The sequence below is a fragment of the Carassius gibelio genome, chromosome A13, assembly GCF_023724105.1.
Source record: "Carassius gibelio isolate Cgi1373 ecotype wild population from Czech Republic chromosome A13, carGib1.2-hapl.c, whole genome shotgun sequence".
NCBI classification, from domain to species: Eukaryota; Metazoa; Chordata; class Actinopteri; order Cypriniformes; family Cyprinidae; genus Carassius; species Carassius gibelio.
Genome location: NC_068383.1, coordinates 8,820,879 through 8,835,094, shown reverse-complemented (window position 1 = coordinate 8,835,094; position 14,216 = coordinate 8,820,879). Strand labels below are relative to the sequence as shown.

The 14,216-nt window shown below is 36.6% G+C and overlaps 1 long non-coding RNA gene across 1 annotated transcript; it reads left to right on the top strand.

The window, feature by feature from the left end:
- The first annotated feature begins 7,907 nt into the window (after positions 1-7,907).
- LOC128026074 (uncharacterized) lies at positions 7,908-11,595 on the top strand. Its single transcript, XR_008186331.1, has 3 exons — positions 7,908-8,028; positions 8,120-8,212; positions 10,529-11,595. It is a non-coding gene; the product is annotated as an uncharacterized LOC128026074 (long non-coding RNA).
- Positions 11,596-14,216: the final 2,621 nt, after the last annotated feature.

Here is a 14,216-nt window from a genome sequence, read left to right as displayed (position 1 = left end):
GTCATGAAGGCAGACCAAATGTATATTTAAATTAGGGCTGGGCAAGTTAACACGTTATTATCGTGTTAACACATTAATTGATTAACATCGACAGTTATTTTATCGCAAGTTAATGCAGTTTTATTATTATTATTATGATGAAAGTCTGTTGCTGGCTCTGAATAGAGCCCGGATAGCTCAGTCGGTAGAGCATCAGACTTTTAATCTGAGGGTCCAGGGTTCAAGTCCCTGTTCGGGTGAAGGTCTGTCACTTTGGGGAAGTCATGGCCTAATGGTTAGAGAGTTGGACTCCCAATCGAAAGGTTGTGAGTTCGAGTCCTGGGCCGGCAGGAATTGTGGGTGGGGGGAGTGCATGTACAGTTCTCTCTCCACCTTCGATACCATGACTTAGGCGCCGCAGCATAAATGGCTGCCCACTGCTCCGGGTGTGTGTTCACTGCTTTGTGTGTGTGCATTTCGGATGGGTTAAATGCAGAGCACAAATTCTGAGTATGGGTCACCATACTTGGCTGAAAGTCACTTCACTTTAATACACATACAGACAAATCATGGGTCACAGGAGGGGATGCTCTCGATCAAATTATTTAGGCTAAGTATCAACATTCACAAACCACTGTCCACTGTTATTTTTAACCAAAACCAAAAAAATGCTACAAGCTCGTAATCATGACTTTATAAGTTGGAATAGGAAGTTTTCGATAGCACGTAAAGACAGCAGAGAAGCGCTCTCCCTCGACACAGTGGAGTGAATCATTTTGTTAACTTTGTGGTTTATTATTTTAAGTTGTATGGCCTGTGGTCCACACACCCGTCCCTCTCAGAATATGTTGCTTTATAGATCTATCGCTTTTGCGGCTCAGAAATATTCACGCAATGTTGCAGCACGTATCAGAAGATCTGCGATCCGGCACGGTTAGCGCTCTTCCAGCCGATCCAGGGACCGCTAAACGGAACGATGACACTAGTCAAACGAACCAGGCTTTGGGGGTTAAGACTGCCTAGTGTGAGCACACCCTAATTATTCTCCCATATCACGCACACACGAGTCTCTACCCGCACATCAAGTGTTGAACCACTCCGCACTCTGCTGCGTTGGGTCCCACAATCGTGCAGATCTCTCTACTCGGAATAGTTATAATGTTATGATCAAGGCTTTTCCATAACAAACTATAAACTTTTTTCTATAAAAACTTTAATGTCCTGGCAGTGACAAATAGCTTGTTTTATATTTAATTCAATTACATTAATGTTATAAGTTGAGATTTAGGTTATAATAAATATTTTAATTGCTACTATATAAAAAAAACTGCTGTTAAAAGCTCCTTATTTGTTTCAAGTGTTTGCAAATCACATTATTACAGTTTTGTTCATTTAGCAGTAAGCCTTCTTTTAAATGAAAAAAAGTGCGATAACATCAACATTGCGATTTATTGCGATTAATCGCATACAATAATGTGATTAATCGCGATTAAAAAATTAGCGTTGCCCACCAGTAATTTAAATGCATGGCAGTTTTAATGTTTACTGTATGTAACAAGTATACTGTGTAAATATTTCTGATAGAATGGTAGAATGTTGCAATGCATTATGGGTATATGCTATTCTGCTCTCACCCTCTTGCTGAAGTGTAGTACCTTTAATGGACTGCTTTGTGAAGTAGGTAAACTTAAAAATCTTAAATGTATTCTTTATTCAAATTGATTTAACATATATTTGTTTTGTTAGAATGGAACTTATTTCAAGTTTAATAATATTATAAAGTCATATTAAGTTAATGCGTTTTGTACTTGTTTTGATTTAATTTAACTTACAGAATACTTTTTAACCATGGCAAAAATAGCATTTTTCATGAAGCATCCACCTCAAATACATCAACACAAGCACGTTCTAATATATGTTTAATTTAAATGCATTGGATGAAGTCTAGTTTTTTTTTTTTTTCAGTCTTGATGTGCCATTTACCAATTGACGTGGCACAATTAGAAGTGTGATGAAAATGGAGGTGAAGCGGTGGGCACAGATGCTCCCACCCCTGCCACTCACAGCCACCCGTCTGCCCACCCGGGTGTGTGTCAGGAGAGGAACTGATTCCCTTCACACTGGGCTCTATATTAATTAATGCTCCTCACTCTCACTGTCACAGTCCCTCCCGTCTTCTTCCTGTTTTTCTTGTTCCTGTTCCACTTCTTTGCTTGCTTTCTCTCATCCCCGGACCACTTCCTCTTTTTAAAAGATTGTTAAAGATCACAAGGCTGCCTTCCCTTTATAATAATACACCCCGGATGAAAATATAGTTTAGTGGATTCATGCTGACAATAAATGTAAACAAATGAAAAAAAGCATATATAGCCTTCCAGCATGTTTATTTTTTTATTTATTTTGTATATTTATACTCACTGTCTTTTTAAGCAACCAGATGTCTGCAGGACAGAATGCGATAGTGATAGTAAAACTGTAGTGTGCTACTGCCCCCATCTGACCATATTAGTGCATATCAGTTTATCACTGTGAAAGGACACATGCAGACTGTCAAAAGCCTGAACATTAAGGACATATTTAAAGACATGTAAGACATTATACTATACAATATCACCAAAAAAAAAAACATTTTATACACACCATGCAACAATATACTTAATTTAAAAGAAAATATAAAGCCAATGTGAGGAAGATACTGTAAGTGAGCAGGAGTGACTGCAGGCCTCTCTGGAGAGCCTGAGAGAGGAATGGCTCCACTAAGCAGTAAGGGGAAAATCAGATCACCTTGAATTAGCATAAACTATCTTCAGATGGAGATACATGCGTTCTAAATGCAGGCAATCCCAATTGGAATAACTTCTAGTGTTGGATTACTATTGGGTTCAGCCGGGTCATTTAGCACTTAGAGAGAGTCCCCGGAGGCACCGAGAGCATTCACGTTGGAACAAATTGCAGCACCGCTGTGGCAGGTCTCCACCAGAGGGAGGGCGCCTGGGGAACTCACTGGCTCAATTTACACAGTTCAGAGACGAAGCTTGGCACCTGGAGGGAGAGGTGGAGAGAACTCTGGGTAACTGAAGTGACAATTACACAGTTATGCAAAGATTGTAGATCATCGCCGAATTAGATTAGGTGACCCTCACAGGGTCAAAGAAATGGAGTCTGGCCCTGAGGGATGGGAAATGCTGTATGGTTCTTCTAAACAGTTTCAGCTGGAGCTTTTCAAGAATCGAAAAGCATAGATGGCACTTATCATTAACAAAATGTGTACTCAGAATATATTTATATATATATTTGTAGTTTCTGCAGTAGGCTTACTGAAATAAAAGATGCTTTTCAAACTACTACTAAACAGTGGAAGTAATTAAAGAAAATAGCTGTCCAAAATCTGTATAACTGTAGATCATATAATTACAATACCTATCAGAAGTCTGAATTATGAGTGTCACTTTTGGGTATGCAGATATGCACATGCATAACAGTCCTGAGCGGATCGGGGGCCCGCCAACGGGGAACTTTTAATTAAACTTTTTAATGAAATTTTAATTTGTGGCCACCATATTTGAAAATATCACATTTGCAGATGTGAAAATATATATAGCCTCAAGGAATATATATATATATATATATATATATATATATATATGTGTGTGTGTGTGTGTGTGTGTGTGTGTGTGTGTGTGTGTGTGTGTGTGTGTGTGTGTGTGTGTGCGTGCGTGCGTGCGTGTGTGTACACATACTAAACATGAATATGAATCCGCTATTCAATAGTTATTAAAAGACATACACAATAAGTGATTAGAAACATGATAGTCAAATGTGTTGGTTACATATAAATGAATATGGAGTCAAGCAATGGACTGATATCCATTTATAAGTCTTTTTGAAAGACTTTCTGTGCCATTCTTTGAAATATGGACGTTCTGTGCAGACCAGAGGTTAAAATGTCCCCTTAGGAACTTCAGTCTGGTTCTTTTCTTCTAGGTTGGGGGGAAGTCAATCCAAAGAGCTTGTGATCATGATGACTATCATGGATTTGATGTGATGGTCATGCTGTACATTTCTTTGATCATAAATCTTAATTACTTGCCCCAAATTTGAAAGTGAAAGTCGTGACATTTGCCAAGTATGATAGCCCATACTCAGAATTGGTGCTCTGCATTTAACCCATCCAAGTCTACACACAGTGAGAAGTGAACACACCATGAACACACACCTGGAGCAGTGGGCAGCTATATATCCAGCTCCCGGGGAGCAATTTGGGGGTTTAATGCCTTGCTCAGGGGCACTTCAGCCATGGGTACTGAGGGTGGAAGAGAGCGCTGTTCATTCACTCCCACCTACAACTACTTCCAGCACCGAGACTCAAACCGGCGACCTTTGGGTAACAAGTCGAAGTCTGTCTCTTACCACTAGGCCACAGCTGCCCCTAGACAATCTCCTTTCCAAATTGGAATTGTCCATAATTAGGATTTTATTTACTACAACCTGTTGTCTTAAGCCTTTCTTTGGAATTTGGCTCCTCACGTTTCAACCATGCTCCTGATCGAATCTTTAATTTGTCTGGTTTGGGTCTGATACCCTACAGAAACTTGAATATCAAAATTATTTTGATCGGTTGCTCATGAGAGAGGCAGTACACAGAGGCAGCACGTCTCTGTGTCTGAGCACAGTTCCATTAAAATTTCTACTCTTTTCAGTCTGTTTGACCATTGGCTATTTGTTGCCAATTCCAGTTCATTCTGGAGTTCAACCCATCATCTAAAGAGAGGTAATAGTAAAGCCAAGTTTCCAATTTGAAAAAGAACATTGATTAAAAGCCCAATGTCCAGAACACAACAGGTGGTTTTTCCAATACAGCAGCATTATGCTGCTTTGAAGTTTGAACTCCTCCAGGGATATTCCTATTGCTAGCTGCAAATGGAAGTTACATCATGATGTGTGTTGTAGTGATTTTGGTCTGAAAAAAAAGGATTAAATGGAGAATTTAATATTTCTCTTATTCTCACTAATGTTTTCTGCCAAGCTTTATTGCTATTCTTCTTAGTAAAATGTGTCCAACCAACTTGTTACAAATTATAATCAATAACATTTGCTTTTACTGTAATAAACATATTGACGTCAATTAAATCAGATCATGTTAACTGACTGAACAAAGTGACTGTGCTTGGTGATGTAGGCCTACACTTTAATTTGCTACAATTATAAAGCAGAGCAAGAGTGATATACAATAGATTATTTGCACATAAAGTAATTTCTTCATTTTGATTAAATGTTAGGGCAACGTCTTTCCCCATAGTCTTAAAGCAATCAGTATTCATCTAAACAGAGAACTTACTGCAGCTTGGGAACTTTATTCCAAGTTTATAAACTTGGCAATGTTATTCTGCCGTTTGGAGAGCTGTGGGAAGTGCGGCAGTGGCCATTTCTCATCTGTGTTGATACAATGTGTTTCTTGGCTGAAGACGTTCTTTCTGTGAGGCTGAATTGTTTTAGTCTCTCGCAGTTTCAGAGTGTTTTGAAACTCCTGGTAGATAAACAGAAAAGTGCACAAGTTTCATTTTCAGTATCAGACACAGGTGTCATTCATAGTTTATGTGAAATCTTGGTTTTGACAAATCCATAAGGAGAAGTCATATTGCATCACATATCCTCTCTTATTACTGTTACAGCTGACAAACCCAGCTTAGCACATAGCAGTTTTCCAATAACTGTATATATGATCCGCCATATAAATCTCTCAATATAGGCTTACTTATGTGAACTTGACCCATCTTTCTTTTTGCCTCCTCTTCTGTTGACCTTATAGTACAGAAAATAACGCTCTTAACTGCAGTGGGTAAGATTCAATTATCTGCCAATGCACGCCAGTTGCAATATATTCTAGCGTGAGCTGTCGCGTCAATAAACACTAATGATAGGCAATGCATCAATCATTCAGACATGCCTACTTCTCTCTCATATTTAACATGGTAACCTCCAGCAGCAAATACAAGCATGGTGTATCTCAAAGGAGATATTAATCTTCTTCATATGGTGTTGAATATCTCAGCAGCCAGGAACAAACAAAAACGCTTGTGCATTTGGGAAAGTGGAAGAGTGTGTACTGGAGCAAAAACTGGCTTCAGGGTTGTAGACTGAAGTTCATGAGCTGTATTTGAAATCAAAAGGAAACCAAGCTGGACACAGGGTATAAGGTGAAAAGATAATTTGCGAAAGATGTGGTTTCAAAGAAAATCCCAAGTCTAGTAAAGGTAGTAAAAGGTCCTGTGCTGACTTTGTGTAATGGAAATAGTTTGCTGGTTAATTTTGGTGAATGACTCAAGATGCATGAAGCAATGTTTTGTTTTTCTGGGCAATACAGCTATGATCTGTCCCACATGTTTTCATATGTAAGCAATAGTCTAGTCAGTGTAGTGCTATAGGCTATTTCATTTTTGACAGGAATAAAAACTAGTCTTTGAGTGAAAGTAAATTGTGTTCAATTGATTCTGCTGTTGTTTAACAACATACCAATTGTTCAGCTGATGAAATGTCTTATATATATATATATTATATATATATATATTTAAAAAATCAGTAGACACAAAGCATTAAACAAAAGACTTTTCAAAAGAATTTTCAAAGTTGTTAGTTATGAAATGTATGTGGTCTACAATCATCTAATTATCCACATTATTTTGCAATGTGGATGTAAGGTGTTTTCTGAGAATGTTTGAATGACTTCCGATTCTTTAGCAGCTAGGTAAATAACTATGAATAATAAAGTGCAGTGAACAGTAAAACCATTTGCACTACAAACCAGTGTTTATAATTACGACAATATATTTAAATAAAATGATACACAATACTAGTTTGCAATATTAAGCAGAATAGTAGTACCGCTAAAAATAGCTAACTGTAAGCAGATGAAACCTGAAGCCTCTCAAATGGCTGCACCAGCTCTCACATAAAAAAAAGAAATGTATATAGTATGTGGAACTAAACTATTCAAGTCAATCTATCTCAGATCTTATCTGTGTTAAATTCAGTATGGCATAGGGCTGTCAAAATGGCTAAAAAACTAAATTTGAATTGTTTTACTTGTATATTATTAAAATTCGAATTATATTCGAATTTAAAATGCATAATTTCAGTTAGGGTGAAGAGAAGCTTTTTACTTCTCTTTTTACCTTTTACTCTTTATCATGTGTTGCGTGATATCTCTGCACCGAAGTAGCAGTGCTTTGCCTAAGCAGCAGTGCTTCGCCTGTGCTTCCCCATAATATAGTCCCAAGTCAATATCTGCCTAGGAAATCGCCTAGTGTTAATCTGGATCGCTATTTGTACTCGTTGTGAATACGCAGGCCACAAGAAGTAATTAGGTGGGTTTTTTTTTAATTTTTGATCACTTTTACTCAGGCCATGCTAGCTGGCAACAAAGGATTCCTTTCATTGTGCTAAGCTAAGCTAACGCCGACCCAGTCAAACTAAAACAATGCATGCACTGACACAAAAATGCATTTGCCCACCTGTCTAAATGTAGGAAATAATGTGAATAAGCCCTATTTCAAAAAACGGTGGTTTTAATGTTTATAAACCAATTATAATTAAGTTTCTTAAACAACTATAAATAAAACCGTGTCATGTATGCATGCATAGTTTAATACAGAGCGCAGAAAGCAATCACCAGTGGGGGAAAGTAACCAAATACAACTACTCAAGTTACTGTAATTAAGCAGTTTTTCTGGGTCCTTTTTTTTAGTATACTTTTAAAGCTGTACTTTTACTTGTACTTAAGTACAAATAAGCAAAATAATCTACTTCGTTACTTTTAAATCATAGTTCGTTACTGAGTACGCACACAATTTGAATTGATATTCAAATTTTTGAAGGCACTTTAGCAGCCAATAAAAATATCCGATCGTGAAGGGTCCGGGACCAATCAAAGCGCTTCGTCTGAACCAGGAACAGGAGGAACAGCGCCGCTGCAGCAGGTGATGAAGAGCTGATCAGAGATATAGCTCAGCGTCATTTATGGACTCAGAGCTTGGAGAAACAAACTACATGGTAGTGTTATCATAAATATCTATATTTTGATAACGTTACTGAAGTATCTGACACGGTTCCATAACTCATTTTTCACAATATCCACATACAGATACAATCTGCATCTCTATCTCCTCTCCGACAGTGTGTTTGACAATCATCCGTCTCCTGTCAATACAGACTGAATGTGTGCACGGGATTGCAGGTATTCCGCTTTATTATAATAATTTCTGTGCAAGTATGGCTAGCGCTAAATTGTAACATGAGAATACTGTGATGTGCTCGCAGAAAACTGGATGCGAGCTCTCAAATAGCCCTAACATATACAAATGAACTGCTTGAGCGCAGATTGTCTGCAGTCGCAATCTCTCCGTGCTTTTCAGTAGAAATTGTTTCTCTTAGCTCCTGGATTAAGTTTTGTCAAAAGTTATCAGCCATTCAGAATAGATCCACACCTGACCGATGAAAATCCTTCTAGAAGTTTTATTGGTTGTAAGTGAAATGCACCACAAAGTCTTTCAATAATCAAATCTGGAACTTTCATTTATTTACCATGTAAATTTGTGCTAGAAATGTTTTGGAATGGGATATTTTTCTGATTTGTACATATAAATATCCTGTCTACTGTCTGCATCACTACATTTTGCAGTCATTACAGGTAAAAGCCATCTGATGTTCCATTTATCTACACAAATAGGCCTAACATACTGTATATGGCTCTTAAATCCTACTGTAAATATTTGCTTTTAAAATTCATTGTGGTCATATTTTGAATACCTCAAACTGAATAGAGGTCATGCTGTAAGCTTTTGCAACAGAGTCACCCTATTTTAACGACACAAATACAGAATGAGCAAATGTTTAAGATTGAGATTTTTGTAATGGTAATTGGGGGCATAATATTTATACACAGTATATGTAAATAAAAGCCTATCTAATCTATTCATCATATAAAGTGGGGGGAAAAAATGTCTGCCGTTGCTTCCGGCTCTTGAATGGCATTCTTGCTCTGATGAAGTCAGTTTGTTGGCTCTTGGGAGAATTCTCTTGTTAAGTCATGATATTAGGACTGCTGTTTCCGGGTCCAAGCCTCTACTCATTTCACTTGAGAATACTATCTCAGCAGACATTTATTAACACTATTTCATTAATATTACGTATTTAAGCTAAGTGTAATTTCCTGTGCACACTACATTCTCCATGCTCGCATTGTCTCAGACACTAATATTTTAGCTGAATCAGTTTGTTGTTTTTTGGGGGGATCTGGCGGAGCATTAGGGTCCCAGAAGTGGTGAAGGATGATGTCAGACGTAAGCGGACATTCTTAATGGGGTTCTATTATGCTTTTTTCACTTTTTAAATTTTAGTCAGTGTGTAGTGTGTATGTTTGGGCATAACAAAGATCTACAAAGTTAAACATCTCAAAGTCCACTCCAAAGAAATATATATATATATATATTATTTATCCCTTTTCAAGAACTACAATAAACAGCTTGTTTGGACGACAGCGTTGTTTTCCAAAACAATATCAAATTGATATGTCAATATTGATGCCATCCTTATCATAGGGAATTTGCTTTGAATGCTCATGAACCATTTCCATTTAGTGAGTAAATACAAAAGCACAACCAGTGTAGTTTGATTTCCAAACAAATTACTCATGAACTCACGTAAAAAGGTGCTTTTAGAAAATAACACTTAAATCAGTATGCTTACTGAATGGTTGTATGGTATATTCTAAAAAATAAATTAAATGTTACCATACCACACGTTTAGATTTTCCTGTATTAAATTGCTTGTAAGTACCAGCACCATTATTTGTTTAAAACACTAGTAGGCTAATTATCTGCAGAAAAAATAATCTGAACAAAAAAAATAAAAATAAAATAAGAATAAAAAAGAAAAATGAATATAAGTTACACAATATGGCTTATGAATCAAGTTTGTTGCAAACTAATTAGGGCTTCTCTTGCTTGTACAATTTATAACTGTGTGCTGCCTTTGGTCAAACTTAACTTCTGCAGTGAGATTAATGATTTGACATTGGAGGTACAGACCATAGTCTACAGAAATGACAGTGAGAGAGAAAGAGACGGAGAGAGAAACTTCTCTGAGATCAGCATTCTGATGGAGAGTCCTCCAAAACCCAGAGGCTGCAAAAAGGAAAGCATAGCGGGTTTCAGAAAACAACCTTGTCTTGTTTGTGAGAGCGCTCGAGGGCAGAGTAAATAGTATGAGCATGTCAAAGCTCTGAGGGAGAGGAGTGGAAAGAAGTTAGGTAGAGTTCATTTTCACTGGGCAAACATACAGCAGTATTTATGATTTAAGATTCACTACACCATACACAGTGGCGGATGCTTCTGATGCTGATAATTCATGGATTAAATATAATTCAGTGTTTTCATTCTATAGATGATTCTAAATGATAACAAATATTATAAATAAATAAAAAAACTGACTGATGTGATGTATTAATTTACAGACATGTGCATTCCCTTATGTTTTTTTTTTTTTTAAACAGAACTTTTAACATTATTGTTGAACAAGGCATGCAGAAGACACCTGCAAACATCTCCAAAAATGTTTTGATTTGCATTCACTGAAAATCTAAATATCATTTTTTCATGTATGGAAATCACAGCCTTAAACAAACTCTCCATATCTAGAGTTTGGAGTGCAGCTGGCAGCCAGGAAAGGAAGTGTTCTGAAACAACCTGCTGGCTTCAGCTACGCTATCAACAGATGGAAACTGTGCCTCTGCCCCCCAGGGCAACGATTAAAATTGAGCATGTGAAATCTGACACAAAGCCGAAGTGGCAAAATGTCTCACGGTTTCTGCAAAATGCTAATGTGACTTGTGCAGTGTCCAGAAAAAGGGGGGTGCAAGTGCAGAGGGGGGTGATGGGATAGAGTGCTCCAATTTAAAAAATGACATCAGACGACAACATCATCTTTCTAAAGGGCAAAGAAATACGTTTGGCCAGAGGACAGACATTCACAAATGAGCCGTGGCTCAAAGAGCCAGATGACATTCAGGGCTGGCTCATTAAGTGTGTATGTGTCCTAAGAGGCTTCCTTTACTTGCCAAATTCCATCAGAGTGACCAATGCAAAGACTATCCTGACTACAACAGACTGAGTCTTAGTAATGGGACGAGGAATCCAGAGGTTAAAGTAACAGACTAGCATTTCACTAACATGAATGAACGTACAGGGAATCACTGAAGCTTTGCTGTAATTGCAAGGAATACACCGAAATTAAAATTCTAGGATGAAACTGAAAATGCTGGATGCACTGGGCCGAAAAACAAAAACCGAACATACTTTCAAATAATGATTTATTATGTTATTAAATATTTTTTTAAAAATAATTAAGACTTGTTAATTTAACTTAATTTAATAATTTTAATTATACTGAATTTAAAAAAATACAAGCCAGTATATTAACCAAATTTTATTGAAAGAAAAAAAAACTATAAAATTGAATAGAAAATATATTATTATCAGTGCTTCCCACAGGTTTGAAATATACTTGTTCTGGTAATTACCAACGTCACATAAATGGTCTACTATATGTGACAAACATCAAATGTGCAACTTTTTATTTATTGATACTTTTATTTATTAAAATTTGCTTTGATACAGATTATGCTGTGTTTAAGGGTATATTAAGTATTTTTTATCCATTTTCAGGAGTTCTCAAAGTCTACATTCAAAGGTTCAAAACTGAAATTTCATTGGTGTCAAAGGTCCGGACTGGTTATGACAAAACTTATTTTTAATAAACAGACATAACATGCATAACAAACAAGCATTATTTTTTGTTTAAAAAATAAAGTGTCCTTTGCATTCAAAATACATAACAAGAGGAAAAGTGGAAAAACAAATAAATGTAAGTGTCAGCAATAGAGGTCGACGACAAGGGTTTTCCTCTGGCCCGATGCAGATATTTAGAAATCAGGGCAGCCGGTGGCTGATATATGATTGCTGATTTTGTTGGCCAATACGTTTGGCCGGTGTTTTTTTTTTTTTTTTTTTCTCCCCCTTTATCTCATAAAAGAGAGTTTGAGGGAATGACTACTGCAGGGAACAAGTTATAGTAGTAGTAGAAGTAGCCTAATTCATAGTAATAATACATGGCTCAAAACTTAAACTATAAGTTTGAATGCATCATAATAATTCCTGTTAATAGTGTTCATTGTCTGTTTGGTTACGTCTTTAATTGATTTTTCCATACATTTCTGTCATATGTACATAAACTGAGTCACCACTGATAAGCTACTACTAAATATTATAGAAACATACATTTTCTGTAAAGTTGCTTTTAAAGATTTGTATCGTAAAAAGTGCTATAAAAATAAAATTTAATTGAACTGGGGAAAAAAAAAGATTGGCCCATTTCTTGCAAGATGGTAATCCTCAAAGTCAAAGAATCTTGTCATGTTGAGAAACAGTTTGATGACAGATTCTTCTCTTCATATGGTATTGAATTCTCTCACTTGTGCTATACATGTATCACATACATCATTACAGTGAATAACAACTTAAAGTTAGTTTTAATTCTCACCTAACGCTGGTATTATATGTAGCTTGCGAGCTGTATGGAATAATTACACTTTAATGGTACTTTTATGGGCTTTTTGGAGCTTGACAGTTGACACAATTACCATCTTCATATCCCTCATCTATCTCCTTTTGTGTTCCATGGATAAAAAGGGGTTTGGAATGACATGAGCGTGAGTAAATGATGACAGAATTTTAATTTTTAGAGTGAACAATGCTTTTAATATCATTTCTGCGTAGCAGAAGCAGTTGCTTTTTTATTTATTCATTTATTTTGGATGCTTTAAAAGCCATTTTCAGTAATATGTTTTGTGTTTTGCAACAAGAAATTTACAGAACATAAAATGTCAAAACTTTTTTTTTTTTATTATTGCAATGAAGAGTGTAACTGTTTAATATCAACAAAGCAATGAAAACTAAGAACATATGAACCAAGGACATATGCAGTTTTCATTGTTTTAACACAAGAATTAACAAAACATGTTTTTAACAGCACTTTTGCAATAATCAATTTGGTGTTGGCTAAATTGGACTCAAAGACTCAAAAAGGCCAAGCAGATGTACCAAATGGTGTCAGGAGGAGCCTGAATAGTTGCTTTAAGAAAGATGTTACTAAGAAACAAACCAAAACTGCCATCTGGGGTATTGTTTTCATGATGCATTTTAATTCTTGCTCATACAATTTCCTCTACATTTTTGCTTGCTAAATATAAGCTTTCCTTTAGGAGATCAAGCAGCCATAAGGCTACAAACAAAGGCATACTGTACATGCATGATTGATGGCTTCTTTTAGAAAAAGAGTGAGACAGCGAAGCAATGAGTAGCTAAAATGAGAAATTTTCTCAGGAGCTGTCAGCTCCACCTGTTTCTCCCATCAGGCACTGGGCACTTCCTGAAGCCGTTAAAGCAGAGGAGGTGTGAAGTATATTAATGATAGAGAACGCATCCCACCTCACAGGGTCTGCAAAGGCAAGATAAGAGGTCTCTCTGGACCAGACGAGAAGCTCTTCTTGTACGCACACACTTTCTCTGAAAAAGCCCCACACATCATTCCCTGCCTGATCCAGTGGTGCCGAACGGGAAGAGTGGCCTTTCTATTTGCGCTGTCATCTTTACTTTATTTGTTATATTTCAAACAGGCTTGCATCTAATGTGATGGATAAAGCATTCAAAAAGCATCCATAAAGACTACAGTGGCACAGAGTCCTCTGGCCTGTACAATTGAATGACCAGCATGACAGCAATACAGTGTCTACTATTGTTATCATGGTAGGTAGCAAATTTTGGGGCTGCTGTTTAGTTGAATAATGGCATTCGGCATCAGCTCCCATTATGCAATAACATTATTTGCTAGGGATTTTATGTGATCACTCTAAGTCAAATAAACTAGCGGAAATAAGCTTTTAAAGTATTTAAATGTTTTTAAGAAAACCTTATTGACTACAACTGAATGGCTGAATATGAATCTTTAATTACACTACTTGTGATAAATGGCATGATGGCTCACTGTTTGTTTTTACTTGAACACTGTTGTATAATATACAATTAAAGGAGCTAGTGATAATTGCTTAAGGTTTTTTCAGGAGTGCTTTTTTAGATATTTGATATTATAAACAATCTGTGCTGAAAAACTGTCAAAACGGGCAC